The sequence below is a fragment of the Drosophila kikkawai genome, chromosome 3L, assembly GCF_030179895.1.
Source record: "Drosophila kikkawai strain 14028-0561.14 chromosome 3L, DkikHiC1v2, whole genome shotgun sequence".
In the NCBI taxonomy this organism is placed as follows: domain Eukaryota; kingdom Metazoa; phylum Arthropoda; class Insecta; order Diptera; family Drosophilidae; genus Drosophila; species Drosophila kikkawai.
In genome coordinates, this window is record NC_091730.1 from 14,350,451 (window position 1) to 14,358,110 (window position 7,660).

Sequence of the window (7,660 nt, forward strand, 5' to 3'; positions counted from 1 at the left end):
GCAGTATTTTCCCTTTTTTCCCAACGCATCCTCATCGTCTCCCTCCTCCTTCTGGCCAGCGCCGCACATACGCTTCGCTGGCCCTGGCTTTTAAGAGGTGATAGCGTGAGTTTTCGACGTGATTTTAGGAAAGCATCTTAAGTTAAAATTATTAAGTAAATATTTGGTAAGCACTAATTATTGACCACCAAATATGGAAATGAAATTTTAAAAGTATTTATAAAATTTATTAAACAAATTGATAATATTTCGTGACCATGCCTCTCGGTTCTGCATTTCTGTTCCCATCTCAAATCCTATTCCCAATCCCCGGGAGGTGCCAGAGCCATCTCTAAGCAGAGTCTCAATCTAGGATTTCTCGACTGGTAGTTGCTCCAACTCATTTCGCTGTGGCTCTTGCCAGTGATTCGGAAATGCGTTCGCTGCGGATTCAGCCATTACTCAGTAGTACTCCCTCTTGGAGCCAAGGAGCCCCCTCCCTTGAACCCCTTGAATTCCGACGACGACTTCCTTCGGCTGTCCAACATTTGATAGCATAAATCAAATTGGCAAGAGGCAGAGGCTAAGAGGCAGAGAGTGAAACGCAGAAAGCGATTGAAAATAATTACGGGTGCTGGGGTTACAAATTTGCACGTGGTATTAATTTGGGGGGCCTTCACGGCCTTGCGTCTGCGTCTGTGTTTTAAATCGTAGCAAAAATTGTTTGCAACTTGCAATTATTTGCCAACTTGCCGGCAACTTTGTCTGCGGCCTGGGATTGTGGCCTCCTCAACCTTTTGTGGCCTTATCATTTAATACGCATCTGGAGAGTGCTGCGTTCTTCTGCTGCGTCTTTTCGCACACAATTACGAAGAGGGTATGCACTACAAAAAAATCCTGATTCCGTATTTAAATATATATACTCTTTTTAGAACACATTTCAGATACTTAAAGCTCTATTTTTAAGGTCTACAAATATTTTATTGTCTTCTAAAAATACCATCTCAATTTTCATGACAAACAAAATTTACATTTAACTTTAGACTTTGCAAATAAAACATGTATATTATAAATTTTGAAAAATTCTTAAGTAAACAAATTTCCAAAAAAAGTTTTTATAATTTTTCCCAGTGCAATTGCGCTTCTTTAATTGCAGTTCTCGGCTATCAACTAAACAGGATACAAATGGCTCCCTCCGCGGCTTTGAGTGACTCTGATTATGGCCTCGCATTTGTATCTCTCCTTTTGTCTGCCTAAAACGTATCTTTAGGTTCATTTTTCTCTTAGAAGGGGCTGGCCCAGGTGGAAATTGTTTTTGCTGTGTGTTTTTCGGTTTCATGAAGAAGATAGATTTTGTGGGATGGAAATAGTTTACTTAGAGGCGCTAGATAAATCTCTCTTCCTCCTACCTTCCAATTGAAAATGCATTAAAATTCACTCTGCAATCCCAAACCGCAAACCTCATTTGCGCCTTAATTAAATAATAATGCATAAAATCACAACACAGTTTCTGACTATAAATAAATCATGCCTCGCTAATGGTGACTTGCAGGAACTTCTCCACTCTCCTCCATCGATTTGATTGATCAAATTCCCTGAAAAGGGGTTGGGCCTCCCCGTCTTTATAAGAACCAAAAATGTCCCCAAATAAATTACAACTTATTTTCATTTTTATTATAATCAATGACAGTGCATATGGAAGAGGAAAAACAAAAAAGGCCACAGAAAGGTGCAACCCAGTTGGGTTTCCTTAGAACAGAAAACAATCCAGGCCGGGGACAAGTGAAAATTTATGTGGCCCAAGAAGAGACTGAGCCAGGGAAACCGGAGAAACACGAAATCAAACCAGAGCCAAAGCATCTCGAGAGCATTTATCTTTCATTAGAAAATTAAAATCTCTGTGTGTGTGCACACAATCAATGACCACAAATCTTTAGTTTTTCCTATAGTTTTTCTTAGTCTTTTTTTAAGGGAAAGGGAGCGAGAGAGAGAGAGAGAGAGATCTCGATTTCAGCTGCATTCAGGGGACATAAACCCCGATTTTATGTACTCCCAAGAATCGGAGGCTGGACGCGGACATTGTCCTGGTGCCTGGTCCTTGCTGTAGGTCCGCTGGGTTTGGTAAATTAAAATGTTATCGTCACAACTTAATCGTCACCATAAAAGCTGGCTGGCTGGCTGCTGCACTGACCATTTGGGCCAAGTCAAGATTCCGCTGGCCGCGTTATCTCGTTTGAAATTTGTTAATTGCCGCGCACTTCAAGTACTTAGTGTATCTTTTTGGGACCGAGGTCCCATCATCTGGCTTTCGCCCCGTTCTCGTCTCTTTTTCGGGCTAATGTCTGTTGTAAATTACTTTTAAATGTTTTAGGTGTAATAAAGTTGTTCGCCTGCCATTGCGTAATGAGTTATCCTAAAGTAGTTTGTATTTTATTTTCCTGTTTTTTAACTTTGTTTTGGTTTTTTTTTCGGTTTTGGTGTGTGGCACAATTTTGTTTCTTAATGTTGTTGTTGGCCGTTCCCATTTATAATCTCTGGCCAGGCATCGTTCTTGAGACAGAAGTTTTAATTAATTTTTGAACTGCCGCGAAGAAGCCGTAATTTAGAAAGGCTAATGGGTAGCAAAGTGCCAAGATCATGATGAGACAATTTGCTTAAGGAAGCGGTGCCGAAATGGTTTGGCTAATTGGTTGGAGAGAGGCATAATTGCAAGCACATAATTTACACAGAAAAATAAATAAAAATATAATTAATATTTAAATAAAATTATGACTAAATAATACTCATAAAGGAATAAAGCTGACTCTAAGTAAATCCTTCTGAAATCCCCTTCAGACTGACATCTCAATCCTCCTCAACTAAAGCCCATATGGAAGCCATCGAAAGCCAACTAATCACCCATAATAACCGAATAAATCATATGGCAATGGGTAGACCCACAGACAGAAGGCAGAAGAAGCTGTCAGCGGCGAAAGAATTCGGCAGGAAAGTTCAAAGAGCCGAGACGACAATCAGAGCCAGGATATGCATAGATAATAAATGCATCGTGCACATGTTCGCAGTCGTATAAACTAGCAGCTAGCTGGGAAGTGCTGACAGCCTGGAGAGGATTGGCCCGGGGGGAGGGAGTGAGTACAGAGAAGACCTAGCTGAGCTGGCGGAGACTGGTCCCTGTCGAAGCACTAAATTATGACTAGGTAAGCAGGCGCTGACAATTCAATGCAAGGAAATATTACGCTGCCTGGCGCAGAGGCATCTATGTATATCTAGATCTGGATCTGTACAATTTATGCAGGCAAAACTGAGCAGGGAAACTGAACGAAATGGAAACCGAGTAATCCTGGAGACAAGCAAAAAAGAAAATATGATGTCATAATAAATTGTAATTTATGAGCGGCGTGCTGACAGTTGAAGCTCGCTGACTTAAGCTCGAAACTGGAGGGCCCTCGATTAATTATATCAATGCTGTAAAAATACCTGAACGATCTGTCATCTGTTTCGGTGTCTCTATATATTTTTTTTCGGGGCTCCCCTGACTTCTGACTGGCTTCCTGTCGCTGGCAAGTTTTATGCTTGAATGCCTGGGAATAGACACACAGTCGGATGGGACTAAGAGCGACTGTCTTAACGACCTGACAAATAGATAAAGTGCAGTCTCCGTTTCCAACAGTTGTTGCTAACTGACAATGGAATTATTTAAAAAGAAACATATTCTTTGGAGTTCTATCTTAATTATAAACATATTCCAAGATATTCTGTATAAAAAAGTAACCCACTTCTTTTGGAGATTCTTTTTCATTCGAAATGTCTCAATCAGCGACGGCCTCACTCTTAAAAAGTAAACAGGAAATTAAACAATTTCATGGCCAATGCGTACTCTAAACTCTATTCAATGAACAATAAATTTTAAGTGGGTTTAATTAAAAACTACATTTTAATTCAGCCAAACTCACAATCGGAACCGAACCTTTTTCCGCCCTCGGGGGGGGAGGAGTGGAAAATTATGAAAATTTCTTTCGGCGAGGCCCTCATTGAAGCGTGACAAGCATTTGACAATGGCAGAAAGTATCTGTCAGATACTCGGCGGCGCATGCTGCAGCTCATTAACGCCTGGGCCTCAGCGACGAAGCATAACTCCACCGGAAATAATTCTGGAATTTTCCCCCCAAAATAACATTGTGTATATATAGAAAGTACCATTTGAATTTGACAAAAATTATGAGCTCTATTTTTGGGGGCCCTAACAAAGGGGTAAATAGATGGAGAAGCGTACTCAGGCATTCACGCCTGCGCGCTCTGACAATTATTTATGGGTTCAAAAATAGGAATTAAAGTGGAATGGAAATTGCTTTGGCAATGCAATCAAATTAAATGAAAATCAACCTATGGGTTGGGGAATAAAATAGGGAGAAAAGGACCTACCGCAGAATGTCTGAAAAAAAAGGTCGTGATGAGGATAAAGGACATTAGATTTAGTTGTCCCCTTGGTGTTGTATCTCTTAAGAGGAGGGTATACAGATTCTTAAATTTAAAAATATAAAAAAATTACTAATTAAAGAAATTATTTCTAAAATAATATAATTTAATTTAATACCTATTCTCTGAAAAATTATATTACTTACAATAGTAAAATCTAAGTATTTAAATATTTTTGAAAGTAAATAAACTATAATATTTTTGTACATATCTTTATATTATATTTTTTTTATATACATACATGTTTTTTAATAAATTAAAATCCTCTCTATATAAAAAATAAATTTAAAGGTCATCCTCTAGTCCAGACTCTCCATAAACGCCACCATTTCAGCTTGTTTCTCTTATTGTTTGCTTTAGAGAACAAAAGCTAAAATTGAAAATTGTTAAGATATCGAAGGAACGAAAGGAGATTGAGCTACTTTCATTCTATCCTATTTGGTGGCCTTTTTGCCTGGTTTACTTTCCTTTTTCTTGGCCCCGTTCCCATTCCAGCTCTCCCCCTCTCACCCAGAGCAAACAATGGCCAAAAACTGGACAGGACGCCAATAAATAAGCGCAGGAGGTTGGCCGGACAATGGGAATGCGACTTTTCCCAGTCTCTCCATTGGCATTTGTTTGCTCGCTCGAAAATGGTTTTAATTGTTGTTCTCCCCTGTTTATATATTTTTATTTTCTTTGTACTTTTTTTTTCTCCTTGGTGGCTCCTTATTGTTGGCCAAATATAATAAGATAGCGGCAGTGCGTCATTTTGGGTAAAAGTGTGAGTGTACGCGCTTCTGTTTGTCTGTTTGCGTTTGTTTTGGTTTTCGGTTTTTGGCTAAAAGTAAATTAAGTGCCAATGTTAATGGCAGTTATGGCCTGGCATCTGGCTTTGGGATCTGCCAACAAAAGCCTGGCCATTTGGGTGTCTTAATGTTGCAGTAATAATGGCTAAAAGTGTGTGTGCACTGAGATAGTAGCTTGAGATTTATAGCTGCTCAGCTCTGCTTTCTTTTCTTCAGTTTTCGTTGTCCACCCAATATATGTTTTTATTTTATTTTATTTTTTTGGCAAGTGAAGTAAATGTAAGGTCCAAGTTGGGGATGGCAAGGACTCTTCTGATTTACTTGGTTTTTATGGAAGGAGATAGGGAGAGTTACTATAAAGGAGTTCATAATTTCTAGTTAATTTTTGTTAAGATGGGGTTGAGAGGTTTTTTAAAAATTTAATATTTAAGGATTAAAGTTAAGCCTATTTTAACATTTGGAAATCCCTAAAAAACATACTTTTAGATTTCATAAAATATTTATTGTAACAATTTTATGTTTTTAAAACGTATATCAATCCAAATATTCCCAGTAGAACCCTCTATGAAGTTATCTTTGATTTAATTGTTTTACCCTTTGAGCTTGGTCATTTGATACCTCCTTTGGATCCTTGGGTTGCCTTTGCCCTTTTACCCTGAACTCGTAATCTCAATCGCCGGGCCAGACTTTATTTATAGGTAAACAATAAACGAGTCAGGAAAACCATTTAATAAGTGATTTGAGTAAGCAATCATAAACATTAACTGCATGTCTTTAAGACACTACAAAACGGGCATTAAAAGGGCAGTCCAAGCCAGAGACCAGAGACCAGAGACCAAAAGATATCCGTCCCAGGCAAAACCAGAAAACACCGACGCCAGACGAATTCGATTAAAGTTAAGCCATAACAAGCCGGAGAGAGACGAGCTGAGCTGCAGCTAGCAGGGTTCCCAAGCTCAGCCAGCCACAAATAATATAACAATTTAAATAACAAGCCATGGCCAGGCCAAGACTCCTAGGCAGCCGGCCCGGGCAAACACCAGGCGCGTTAGTTAGATAGATTGATCTACATGTACACGACAACACAGAGCTGGGAGTCTGAAGTCGGGAATCCAGAATCCAGAGTCGACTGTCGGGAGTCTCTGACTCCTTGCTGGCTTTGTGGACTTTGTTGCATGCACTCCATCCCGGCCGAAACGAGACCTGGCTGCCGTTTACCAAGCTGCTCTGGCCCGGCCAAGAGCATGTCAAAACAAAATAACATCTTTAGCGCGCAAACATGACAAAACATCAGAATTCCAGCAGATTAACGTCAATTTTAATTGCATTCACTTAGACCAGGCTCAAAGTCTATGAGAAGCAGCTGGAATTATGCATACAGGCAGCAACGAAAAAAAAAAACAAACACGGGATTAAGCCCGGTTAGTTGAGCCATGGAATACCCTGACTTGGGAATAACGAGAGATGATGCAACCATATAGCATACATATGATATATATATGGTTGTGATTAAGAAGTTTATAGAATATTATGAAAATATTATTGCAGATGGAAATAATCTATTAAAAATAATCACTTATTTAAGATAGTTAAACATATTTATTTGAAAATAAGTTGAAATGTTAGAACAGGGAGAAATTATAGCATGTAATTTGCAAAAGAAGAAATTACTTTTGCCTAGTTAAGCTTCTTATATATACTCTACCTCCTGCCTAAGCCTCAATGAATACACAGTACTCCTTGGCAAAAGTGTAGCCATAAATACACAAAAAGTATTCCGCACAACCGAAAGGGAGAAGAAGAACTCCACCTGGCAGCAGGGAGCTGGGCTGCAGTCCGGGAAGGTAAACAAAGTTCCACAAGGTTGTGATTAACATGCGATAAAAAATGACCGAGGCTCCTTCAGCTACAGACTCAGACTCGGACGCGGACTCGGACTGGCGACCTGGTCAGCGTGGCTTACGTGTTTGCATTAGGCCAGATCCCAGAACCCAGATCCCAGCCAGGGCCAGAGACTGAGCAGCTCTCGAGCACTCTGGGCCACTCGGAGAGCCAAGAGTTAAGTGTCTGGCTGTCACATGCGATTTGCACCTGCCGGATGAGCGAGTGGCGCAGGTGGGGATTGGGGATTTGGGGGAGTAGTAGTGAGCACTGGAGGGCGGGAGGGATTTGCGTGGATTATTTATCATCTGCGGCGCATCGCAACAGGCCCAGTCCAGGTTTCGTTTTAAGCAGGTTCCACTGGGAGCCCAACTGCAGCCGAGATGCACGTTGCAAGATTCGCTTTTATTTCGCTTTTTCGCTCCTCTTTTTTTTTGTACACTTTTTCTTGGGGGTATAATCAGGCCCGGGCAAACATACAGCGACGTTCATAAATTTTAATATTTTAATTTGACTTAAGCAGATGAACACATAAA